This window comes from Mytilus californianus, unplaced genomic scaffold, assembly GCF_021869535.1.
Source record: "Mytilus californianus isolate M0D057914Y unplaced genomic scaffold, xbMytCali1.0.p SCAF_8, whole genome shotgun sequence".
NCBI lineage: Eukaryota > Metazoa > Mollusca > Bivalvia > Mytilida > Mytilidae > Mytilus > Mytilus californianus.
The window spans coordinates 122,193-136,401 of record NW_026262734.1 but is presented as its reverse complement, the minus strand read 5'-3'; positions in this window follow the sequence as shown (position 1 = coordinate 136,401).

The window sequence follows — 14,209 nt, the reverse complement described above, 5'->3', positions numbered from 1 at the left end:
TAAAATCAATGTAAAAACAATTCGGAAAAGAGTACTATAAAAATGCGGAAACGTAAGAATTTTAATGCGGAAACGTAAGAATTTTAATGCGGAAACGTAGTGCCAAAATGCGGAAACGTAAAACGCCGAATTGTATTATATGTCTCTGTCTTCGTACAGTATCATGCCAAACGCCATTTTTAAAAAGAGGGGGTCCATGTTCTCGTTTTTAAGCTAATGGTTAAATCTCGAAAAGATGCATTTTTTCCCGATATTTCACAGTTTGACGTCGCGAAAAATAATATTTTTACGGAAGCAAATAATGAATTAATGTGTCGATAAAAAGAACGAATTCTACAGTATATAAAATTCTGTCAAAAATCATTTCCTGGGTCAATATTATAAAGTTCATCCGAAAAAGTGATAAAACTGATAATAACATACTAATTCAATTTCATGCAATTAGGTTTTAATGCCAGAAGTTTTAGAAGAAAGAGTTAAATGTCTTCTTTAAAATATTTAGATTAATTCTGCGAAAACATCAGAGAGAGATAAAACAAAAATGTATGCAACCAATTGAATAAAAAGGAGAATGGAAATAGAAAATGTGTCCGACAACAATCCGACCAGAGAGCAGAAAAGGTATATAAGGCACAAAATTTGCACCATAATTGAGTTACCTTGTTTTGTAACCCCCATTGACATAATGGTTACATTGGTTACAATGGTTACACTCATACAAACTATCATAAATCATATTATTCAGAAATTCTTTTTGGGGATCATTAATGTACGTCCAGTGGCATATATATAACATGCATGTCGGAACAGGAAAATTGACATAAGGTACTATTAGAACCATGTTCACATTATTATACATTAGACATATGTCTCTGATTATACCCAACAATTGTGATGATGACGAATTTCTTAAACTGTTCGAAATAATCTAACCGAAAGATAAATCTGTAATTTTACTTTGTCCATTACTTCGACGAACCAAATTAAAGCGAGTAATACTTCGACCTGTTTTTAAATCAGATTGGTTTTGAATGTTTCTCTCATATATTCAATATGTATATACATGTATATATTCTAAATTGAGACTATCTATTATTATTATAGTTCCATAACATTCTTTCAAGGCGTATAAATCAATGATCGACAAGTGCGTACATTTTGTGAAATCATTTATAATGTGTATGTTTCAAATGTCCTTATCTATTGACAACGAGTATATACCCTTGGAAAATATGTAAATAGATTTTTATTTTATCAGATCTTTTTTGGGGAATTATTAAGATTTTCATAAATATCATTCTTAACACCAGAAACGTTATTTATAAACAAGCGTATAAGTAATGACTATAGTATATCACTATCGGACACGCAAGACAAAGATGTATATTACACCTGATATTTTCAAAATGGAAAGTTACAAGTTATCGGCCGTGTACACTGATCAATACCCTCAGAGGTCAAGTGATGCACCAACTTGCTTTATGTAATTGTGTAATGAGAGTTTTAAAGTCCGACAGGAAATCGTTTGAATACCTGGACGTGTCACCTCACAATACATCTGGGAATAATTTCTTCAGCCATGTTGGTGATCAGATGAGGGAAGATCCGAATTTATTTAAAGAAGTTTACAAAACCGTTTTACATAGAGAAATTATGATCAAACTAGACTTTCGAAAACATTTCTACACGGAACACTTAATTATGACTTTGAACTTTGACTTTTTAACTAATTTCCATTAATATGACTTTTTTCAAAAACTTAATAAAAAATTAGTTTCAAAACGATTCCTTATTTAAAATTTAAAAAATATGTTATTATTTTAATGTGGCACGCGCTCTTCTTGTGTAATGTCTAATCACCTTGTTAATTGATCCAGTAAATCTTTAAGAAATAACTTCAAAATAAAAAAAAATAATTCTTGTCTTTTCGTAATTAGAAGAGATAAAGAGGTATTGATCTTAAAGTCATATGAAACCTCAAATTAAAAAATATGCATATGTTTTTTATAACAAAATGGATAGTTGTCATTATTAAACTTATGTACAAGTGTTATACAAGTGCTCAATATCCATGCTTCTTTGTTGATTGATTTTTTTGACAAACAACATCAGATAATATAATATCTTGTGGAAAAACTACATTTGACGGTACGTTTATTTTTTATTCATAACACTATCCCATCATGGGCTTGGCCCAGTTAACGGAGATTAGTGCACAAAGGCGGCCTAGGTGGAGTTTAAGCTCTCGTTAATTCAGTTTCCTGATATAAAGGCTCCAAGGCAGCACATTCGTAGAAATACCGCAAAGAACCTCCTTCGTACACTAAGAAGAAAAATGTGCACTAAGGACCTGATGGAATGATACAACTTTCACAAAGGACATGGCATATAGAAATAGACTTTGTAAAAATACATTATTTTAAATTTTATGATCATATCTTTTGTGAGGGGAGGGGGGGGGGGGGGGTCGGAGGGGTCCTGATCCCGAAATCCCGGGCTTAAAAACATGAAATCCCGAAGTCCCTAATTTAAAAAAAGTTAAATCCCGACATCCCGAAATTCGAAAAACCTTGACCGTTTAGAATCCACTTTGTATACTGATTAAACATGTAAAATTGAAGATGAGAAACATATTATATTAGACTGTCCTTTATATGCAGATTTACATGAAAGTTTATTTTATGAAGTTAAAAGAAGTAATGGTGATTTTAATATTTTATCTGATGATGATAAGTTTATTCATCTTTTTAAAAGTACTGTTTTTGGTGTGGTTGACAAGACATGCTGTAATATTCTAAGTAGAAGAAATTGTTTTTTTTATATGCTTGATTGATAGTGATGTTTTTGCAGACCTGAAATATTTTATAAACATGATAAATGCACTTATATGGTGCTTTTGGTATTTCTGACTGTTATATTTTTTAATCCTATGTAATATCGTATTTTCTACTCTTATTTTTAGCTCATCTTGCGTCAATCGTCGTTAGCTTTTACAAAAAATCTTCTCCTCTGAAATCACTGGGCCAAATTTTAGTTATAGAACGGTAATTTTGTTCAACCGAAATACTTTTAATGGGTACACATACTAGATTTACTAAGGATAAGATTATAAGAGTTTTATTTAGGAGCAAGAATATATGGTTTACATTATTTTTTAAATGCATCAGTGTTATATTAATAACATAATTGAATTTTATAATTATACAAAATACACATATGGCGGAGAATGACAATAAAAAAAACAATGACATCCGTAATAAAGGTAACTTTCATAGAAGACTATTTAATATGATTATTCTCTTTTTGAAAATAATATTAACCTCTTGAAGTCTTTCTATATCACTTCTATAATCGGGTTTTGAAGAATATGTGTTACTCTCAAATGTCTTTCAAGGTATAGTAATAGTATGTAAACTATAGAGTTGTAAATGTGGAAATGAAATCTCAGAAGCATTTTTTTTTTTCAATTTCTATCTCAAAACAGGTTTCTTTAAATAAAAAAAAAAACAAGTTTACTAAAGCAATTTCCTTCAGAACAAAATAAAACAAAGGCAAAGTAAACATAAAATTCAGTTTTTAATTTTTCTTTCATCAGCTTGAAATTATAACATCCTAAACCGTTAGGTTTATTCAACAACTATCATTAATTAATCAATTAGTAACGATCAAAAGACGATTGTTATTTGGATATGGTTGATTGAACTTAATGATTGGGAATTTGCAATAAGCCGTTGGTCACGTGCCGAGTGGCACGCGCTGATTAAAAAGTCATTTTCCTTCAAAATTACAATATCTATTGATACCAAACTTTATATTTATGAGTTATATACTTATATCCATGTTCTTTGTGATCTTAAAACATCGTTTTTGTGTCCTTAGTGCACTAAGAAGTCCTTTGCGGTATTTCTACACACCGTTTCATTTTAAAGATACTATATAATATGTTTTTGCATTGTTTGCACATTGTACACAAAAAAATCTAAAAAAATAAGGAGATGTGGTATAATTTCTCGTCAAGAGACCAAATAACACAGAAATTAACAACTAAGCGTTTTTTTGCCTTCTACTATACATCTGACGGTGACTTTTATCTTTAGGGCAATTTAGTGACCAGAGAGAAGACATATAACCTTCTGTAGAAAAATCATTTGAAAGGTAAATATTATTAGGGTCATCCGGTAAGCTCATGAAAATACTTTAGATACAAAATGTATTTCTTTTTAATTTATGCAATTCAATTTTGATACTACAAGTTTTTAAATCAGTAATATCTTACGATTCAAATTAGCGTTAGGCAAATTATAAGCAATGTGTCAGTATTTCAATTAGTTATTAGTCCTAATAAGTGACATTGGCCGATCTGAGCTGTGATACTTCTTATTTAGTTTGATATTTAGATGATCTGTTATAATACTTAAAGTGTTTTTGACATTTGAAATAATAATAATCCGAACTTCACTATTCATTTTCTTACTAGCGTCAACAACTGGTAAATGCCAAATTTGTTGGTAATTCGTATACTAGTAAAATTAGAAGATACGGGGATGTCGTGTGACTCGTGTCTGTGTATTGGAAAATAGGAAGTGATAATGAAATGATATCCTCCTGGGCCTATACCATGTTTAATATACGTGATTTGCGTTATCGTTATATCCGAGACAGTCCATGCAAAAAGGTACAAAAAGTCTCGTTGAACTTTACAGATTACGATATTAAAGTTCGATAAAATATTTTCAAATAAACAGCTGCGCCATGAGCGCATGATACGCCCGTCGTCTTGTGTGTGAATTGTTACTCAATAATCATAAATAGTTTCTGACATACGGCCTGACATGCGAAAACCCCCTTTTTTACAAAAAACTCAATATCTCTAAAATAAAATTTTGAATCAAAACCAAAAAGTATACAGATCTTTAGATTAATATAACTAAGAAGTGTGTAAAATTTTAAGCAATAATCATAAATTGTTTTTGAGATACGGCGCGACATGTGAAAACCCCCCCTTTAAAAAAAAAATCAATATCTCAAAAATAAACTTTTGAATCAAAACCAAAAAGTATACAGATCTTTAGATTAATATAACTAAGAAGTGTGTAAAATTTTAAGCAATAATCATAAATCGTTTTTGAGATAAGGCGCAACATGTGAAAAACCCCTCCCCCTTTTTTTGCAAAATACTCAATAACTCAAAAATAAAATTTTGAATCATCACTAAAAAGTATACAGATCTTGTGATTAATATAACTAAAAAGTGTGTAAAGTTTTAAGCAATAATCATAAACTGTTTTGAGATACGGCGCGACATGTGGAAAAACCCCTCCCCTTTTTTTTAACAAAATACTCAATATCTCTAAAATAAAATTTTGAATCATCACCAAAAAGTATACAGATCTTAAGATTAATATAACTAAGAAGAGTGTAAAGTTTTAAGCAATAATCATAAATTGTTTTTGAGATACGCGACATGTGAAAAAAAAAACACACACCTGTTTTAGTTACTAAGTCCCGTAACTCAAAAAGTTTTAATCTTATTTTCACCAAAAAGTATACAGATCGTTTGACCATCATAAAAAACAACTATTTTAAGTTTCATAAAATTTGGATAAGTCGTTCTGATGTTACGGTGCGACATGTTTACGCCGGACAGACCGACGGATGGACGGACGGACGGACGGACACCGGACATTTGTATACCATAATACGTCCCGTCAAAAATTGACGGGCGTATAAAAACTATTTCTATCAATGTCAACATTCATAAAATTGTGAATTTATGTAGTATGGGATGAAGAGAGCCTTGTTAGTCTTGTATAATTTTAATTTTCGGAGTTGAGTATGACGTCCATTATCCCGATATTCATTCCCAATTTCATTTACAAGAAAATTAAATGTGAGTACTCTATTTTGGTATGAAGACATGTTCCATATATTAATACAGCATCAACATTCTTAAAACTAATGTTTAGGCACTTGCTGATTTTCTTTGATTTTGCCGAAAATCGGTGACCCGTAAGACACGTGTCAAAGAACATATCTGATAACACTATTATCTTGAAAAAATGAAAAAATAATTATTTTGCATGAGAAAATAACCCATTAGATATGTTTGCCATAAAAATACATTGGGACTTATTATTGTTTTTTTTTAATTCAACATCTATAGTTGAAAATCTTAGGTGTACATCGGTTAATTGAATGATAGAATATACAAATTGTTTTAGTTTAAAAAAAAAAAAAAAAATGTTCCCCCTTTCGAGATTGGTTATTACATAAGTGTGTGCTAAAGTTTGGAGACCAAGGACTAACAGACTACGAACAGCAAAAAGTTGATACAACATTTGATATGCATGAAAGAACGTTGGACACACAATACTGATTTTTACTGAAAAATTTCAACTAGCACATGATACCATTTGAATTTATTTACATACTTGAACTCTTCTAAGGAATATAATTCTGGACAAAAACGAATTCAGTATATGTTAAATGGACAAACAAACAACAGCACTCATTGATGGATACACTTGCGGCTTAATTCATTTTTAAAGCACAATTTGAATGATTGATTAATGGTTGTTTAACGTCCAGTGGCAAACATTTCATACATGTTCAAGGCGAGAAGTCGTTTCAGAAATAGATTATGAATTATAAGGTATACCAAAATGTTAAAATGTTATCATCGTTTAGCAAAAGGAAATTTTCTTAGCTATTAGAATTGGTACGTCAATATTTTTCTCACAAACTTATATCTTTTGCTTTAAAATTAACACATATAAGGTTCTGATCTTATTAAAACAATGTCACTTAAGTCTCGAGAATTATTCGTGTATTTGGGCTTTTGAACTCCGCTGCATTTGTTTGCATCTGCCCTAACCTGCTGTTTAGTGGTTGTTGTTTGATTATGTATTTCAAAAGTCGAATATATAGACCGTTAGTTTTTTCCGTTTGAATGGTTCTACACTGGTCAATTTGGGGCACCTTATAGCTTGCTGTTCGGTGTTAGCCAAGACGTTGTGTTGAAGGCAGATGAGTAAAATTGTATAGTTTTACACATATGAATTTAGTAATGACTAGCAGAGCACTATCAGACTCAAGACAAACAGTGATCATGTATATTTGGTATCCGGTATACGAGTACGGGGCGCATTTAAAACTGTTTAAGCTAAACGAAATTTTAATTTTCCAGGCGAATTAGACCAAAAAAAAAAGATATGTTTTAATGTGAATTTTTAAAAGTTCGGGACGGAATTGGTTCAATTAAATATGCTTAACGTACCGTGGCAAATACTATTGCATATTCTCGACGAAATTACATTTTTGATCAGACGATACCTTCATATAGATTAATGTTTGCGTACAATATCCATTGGCATTCAACAAACATGCTCATTTTGGTCCCTTTATTGGCTATTAAATAACTACCAGCTTTCTCGTTTTATTTCAAGCAAAATATTTTTTTTTTTTTCACAGTCACAGTTTTTTTTTATCTCAAGAGCTACTGCGTGTTTACAAATAAAAAAAAGAACTAATTATACTTTTCGCTGCATTTTAAAAATCTGGCATCATTAACTATAAAAAACTTAGTATACACATGTATTTGTCATTATTTAATTTTAATGTGAATATTTGTAAGAGGTACATTTTTACTTTTCCGACTAAAATCGATAACGCTCGGAACGGTTAAACGATAGATCCACGCGGATGCTGTACCGCTTGAGTGATTTACCTTACAAAAAGGCGGACACATTAAAGTTTAAAAGGACTTAACATCGGTTTGATTCCGTTTAACGGGGGCGTGGCTAATTAGTTTGACGCAGTTTAACCACATCTCAAATTAACTTGAATGACCGCAAGGGAATCTATTTGACTGGTATTAAAATGATTTGATATGGATTGGAATGCATTAAAAATAATTTTTAATTTTTGTCAATCTTTATTCAATTTTCATTAATCTCTTTTAAATGCCGTTAATGCGATTTTGTCCGTTCAAGCTAAACTCGAGTTACTAGTGATAATAACAAAACATTAATATAAAACAAGAACAACCACTGACGAGTTCAGACAGACACAGGAAGGAATCAGTCATATAATGACAAAAAATTAATATAAAACACAGCACAACCACTGACGAGTTAAGACAAACACAGGAAGGAATCAGTCCTATAATGACAAAACATTAATATAAAACATAGCACAACCACGGACGAGTTAAGACATACACGAGAAGGAATCAGTCCTATAATAACAAAACATTAATATAAAACACAGAACAACCACTGACGTGTTAAGACATACACAGGAAGGAATCAGTCCTTAAATGACATGACATTAATATAAAACATATAGAACAACTACTGACGGGTTAAGACAGACACAGGAAGGAATCAGTCCTATAATGACAAAACATTAATATAAAACATAGAACAACTACTGACGAGTTAAGACAGACACAGGAAGGAATCAGTCCTATAAAGACAAAACATTAATATAAAACATAGAACAACTACTGGCGAGTTAAGACAGACACAGGAAGAAATCCGTCCTATAAAGACAAAACATTAATATAAAACAAAGGATATCGACTGACGAGTTAAGACAGACACAGGAAGGAATCAGTCATATAATGACAAAACATTAATATAAAACATAGAACAACCACTAACCAGTTAAGACAGACACAGGAAGGAATCAGTCCTATAATGACAAAACATTAATATAAAAGAAAGGATAGTTACTGACGAGTTAAGACATACACAGGAAGGAATCAGTCATATAATGACATGACATTAATATAAAACATTGAACAACCACTGACGACTTAAGACAGACACAGGAAGGAATCAGTCCTATAATAACAAAAAATTAATATAAAATAAAGAACAGCCACTGACGAGTTAAGAGAGACACAGGAAGGAATTAGTCCTATAATGACAAAACATTAATATAAAACAAAGAAGAACCACTGACGAGTTAAGACAGACACAGGAAGGAATCAGTCCTATAATGACAAAACATTAATATAAAAGAAAGGATAGCCACTGACGAGTTAAGACAGACACAGGAAGGAATCAGTCATATAATGACAAAACATTAATATAAAAGAAAGGATAGTCACTGACGAGTTAAGACATACACAGGAAGGAATCAGTCATATAATGACATGACATTAATATAAAACATAGAACAACCACTGACGAGTAAAGACAGACACAGGAAGGAATCAGTCCTATAATGACAAAACATTAATATAAAACAAAGAACAGCCACTGACGAGTTAAGAGAGACACAGGAAAGAATCAGTCCTATAATGACAAAACATTAATATAAAACAAAGAAGAATCACTGACGAGTTAAGACAGACACAGGAAGGAATCAGTCCTATAATGGTAAAACATTAATATTTAACATAGGACAACCACTAACGAGTTAAGACAGACACAGGAAGGAACCAGTCCTATAATGACAAAACATTAATATAAAACAAAGAACAACCACTGACGAGTTAAGACAGACACAGGAAGGAATTAGTCCTATAATGACAAAACATTAATATAAAACAAAGAAGAACCACTGACGAGTTAAGACAGACACAGGAAGGAATCAGTCCTATAATGACAAAACATTAATATAAAACAAAGGACACCACTGACGTGTTAAGACAGACACAGGAAGGAATCAGCCCTATAATGACAAAACATTAATATAAAACACAGCACAACCACTGACGAGTTAAGACAGACACAGGAAGGAATCAGTTCTATAATAACAAAACATTAAAATAAAACATAGGACAACCACTGACGAGTTAAGACAGACACAAGAAGGAACCAGTCCTATAATGGTAAAACATTAATATAAAACATAGCACAACCACTGACGAGTTGAGACAGACACAGGAAGGAATCAGTCCTATAATGACAAAACATTAATATAAAACAAGAACAACCACTGACGAGTTAAGACAGACACAGGAAGGTATCATTCCTATCATGACAAAACATTAATATAAAACAAAGGACACCACTGACTTGTTAAGTCAGACACAGGAAGGAATCAGTCCTTTTATGACATGACATTAATACAAAACATAGCACAACCACTGACGAGTTAAGACAGACACAGGAACGAATCAGTCCTATAATGTCAAAACATTAATATAAAACACAGCACAACCACTGACGAGTTAAGATAGACACAGGAAGGAATCAGTTCTATAATAACAAAACATTAATATAAAACATAGCACAACCACTGACGAGTTAAGACAGACACAGGAAGGAATCAGTCCTATAATGACAAAACATTAATATAAAACACAGCACAACCACTGACGAGTTAAGACAGACACAGGAAGGAATCAGTCCTATAATGATAAAACATTAATATAAAACAAGATCAAACACTGACGAGTTAAGACAGACACAGGAAGGAATCAGTCCTATAATGACAAAACATTAATATAAAACACAGCACAACCACTGACGAGTTAAGACAGACACAGGAAGGAATCAGTCCTATAATACCAAACATTAATATAAAACAAAGGATAGCCACTGACGATTTAAGACAGACACAAAAAGGAATCAGTCCTATAATGACAAAACATTAATATAAAACATAGAACAACCACTGACGAGTTAAGACAGACACAGGAAGGAATCAGTCCTTTAATGACAAAACATTAATATAAAACAAAGGATAGCCACTGACGAGTTAAGACAGACACAGGAAGGAATCAGTCATTTAATGACAAAACATTAATATAAAACAAAGGACACCACTGACGTGTTAAGACAGACACAGGAAGGAATCAGTCATATAATGACAAAACATTAATATAAAACGCAGCACAACCACTGACGAGTTAAGACAGACACAGGAAGGAATCAGTCCTATAATGACAAAACATTAATATAAAACAAAGGATAGCCACTGACGATTTAAGACAGACACAAGAAGGAATCAGTCCTATAATGACAAAACATTAATATAAAACATAGAAGAACCACTGACGAGTTAAGACAGACACAGGAAGGAATCAGGCTTATAATGACAAAACAATAATATAAAACAAAGAAGAACCACTGACGAGTTAAGACAGACATAGGAAGGAATCAGTCCTATAATGACAAAACATTAAAATAAAACATAGCAAAAACACTGACGAGTTAAGACCGACACAGGGAGGGATCAGTCCTATAATGACAAAACATTAATATAAAACATAGCACAACCACTGACGAGTTAAGACAGACACAGGAAGGAATCAGTCCTATAATAACAAAACATTTAATATAAAACACAGAACAACCACTGACGATTTAAGACATACACAGGAAGCAATCAGTCCTATAATGACATGACATTAATATAAAACATAGAACAACTACTGACGAGTTAAGACAGACACAGGAAGGAATCAGTCCTATAAAGACAAAATATTAATATAAAACATAGAACAACTACTGACGCGTTGAAAGTGACACTGGAAGGAATCAGTCCTATATATGACAAAACATTAAGATAAAACATAGCACAAACACTGACGAGTTAAGACAGAAAAAGGAAGGAATCAGTCCTATAATGAAAAAACATTAATATAAAACACAGAACAACCACTAACGAGTTAAGACATACACAGGAAGGAATCAGATCTATAATAACAAAACAAATATATATATAACAGAACAACCACTGACGAGTTAAGACAGACACAGGAAGAAATCAGTCCCATAATGACAAAACATTAATATGAAACATAGAACAACTACTGGCGAGTTAAGACAGACACAGGAAGGAATCCGTCCTATAAAGACAAAACATTAATATAAAACAAAGGATAGCCACTGACGAGTTAAGACAGACACAGGAAGGAATCAGTCATATAATAACAACACATTAATATAAAACATAGAACAACCACTAACCAGTTAAGACAGACACAGGAAGGAATCAGTCCTATAATGACAAAACATTAATATAAAACATAACACAAACACTGACGAGTAAAGACAGACGCAGGAAGGAATCAGTCCTATAATGACAAAACATTAATATAAAACATAGCACAACCACTGACGAGTTAAGACATACACAAGAAGGAATCAGTCCTATAATAACAAAACATTAATATAAAACACAGAACAATCACTGACGAGTTAAGACATACACAGGAAGGAATCAGACCCATAACGACAAAACATTAATGTAAAACATAGCACAACCACTGACGAGTTAAGACAGACACAGGAAGGAATCAGTCGAATAATGACAAAACATTAATATAAAACATAGAACAACTACTGACGAGTTAAGACAGACACAGGAAGGAATCAGTCCTATAAAGACAAAATATTAATATAAAACATAGAACAACTACTGACGCGTTAAAAGTGACACAGAAAGGAATCAGTCCTATATATGACAAAACATTAAGATAAAACATAGCACAAACACTGACGAGTTAAGACAGACACAGGAAGGAATCAGTCCTATAATGAAAAAACATTAATATAAAACACAGATCAACCACTGACGAGTTAAGACATACACAGGAAGGAATCAGATCTATAATAAAAAAAACAAATATATATATAACAGAACAACCACTGACGAGTTAAGACAGACACAGGAAGAAATCAGTCCTATAATGACAAAACAATAATATAAAACATAGAACAACTATTGACGAGTTAAGACAGACACAGGAAAGAATCAGTCCTATAAAGACAAAACATTAATATAAAACATAGAACAACTACTGACGAGTTAAGACAGACACAGGAAGGAATCAGTCCTATAATGACAAAACATTAATATAAAACACAGAACAACCAATGACGGTTTAAGACAGACACAGGAAGGAATCAGTCCTATAATGACAAAACATTAAGATAAAACATAGCACAAACACTGACGAGTTAAGACAGACACAGGAAGGAATCAGTCCTATAATGAAAAAACATTAATATAAAACACAGAACAACCACTGACGAGTTAAGACATACACAGGAAGGAATCAGATCTATAATAACAAAACAAATATATATATAACAGAACAACCACTGACGAGTTAAGACAGACACAGGAAGAAATCAGTCCCATAATGACAAAACATTAATATGAAACATAGAACAACTACTGGCGAGTTAAGACAGACACAGGAAGGAATCCGTCCTATAAAGACAAAACATTAATATAAAACAAAGGATAGCCACTGACGAGTTAAGACAGACACAGGAAGGAATCTGTCATATAATAACAAAACATTAATATAAAACATAGAACAACCACTAACCAGTTAAGACAGACACAGGAAGGAATCAGTCCTATAATGACAAAACATTAATATAAAACATAACACAAACACTGACGAGTAAAGACAGACGCAGGAAGGAATCAGTCCTATAATGACAAAACATTAATATAAAACATAGCACAACCACTGACGAGTTAAGACATACACAAGAAGGAATCAGTCCTATAATAACAAAACATTAATATAAAACACAGAACAACCACTGAGGGTTAAGACATACACAAGAAGGAATCAGTCCTATAATAACAAAACATTAATATAAAACACAGAACAATCACTGACGAGTTAAGACATACACAGGAAGGAATCAGACCCATAACGACAAAACATTAATGTAAAACATAGCACAACCACTGACGAGTTAAGACAGACACAGGAAGGAATCAGTCGAATAATGACAAAACATTAATATAAAACATAGAACAACTACTGACGAGTTAAGACAGACACAGGAAGGAATCAGTCCTATAAAGACAAAATATTAATATAAAACATAGAACAACTACTGACGCGTTAAAAGTGACACAGAAAGGAATCAGTCCTATATATGACAAAACATTAAGATAAAACATAGCACAAACACTGACGAGTTAAGACAGACACAGGAAGGAATCAGTCCTATAATGAAAAAACATTAATATAAAACACAGATCAACCACTGACGAGTTAAGACATACACAGGAAGGAATCAGATCTATAATAAAAAAAACAAATATATATATAACAGAACAACCACTGACGAGTTAAGACAGACACAGGAAGAAATCAGTCCTATAATGACAAAACAATAATATAAAACATAGAACAACTATTGACGAGTTAAGACAGACACAGGAAAGAATCAGTCCTATAAAGACAAAACATTAATATAAAACATAGAACAACTACTGA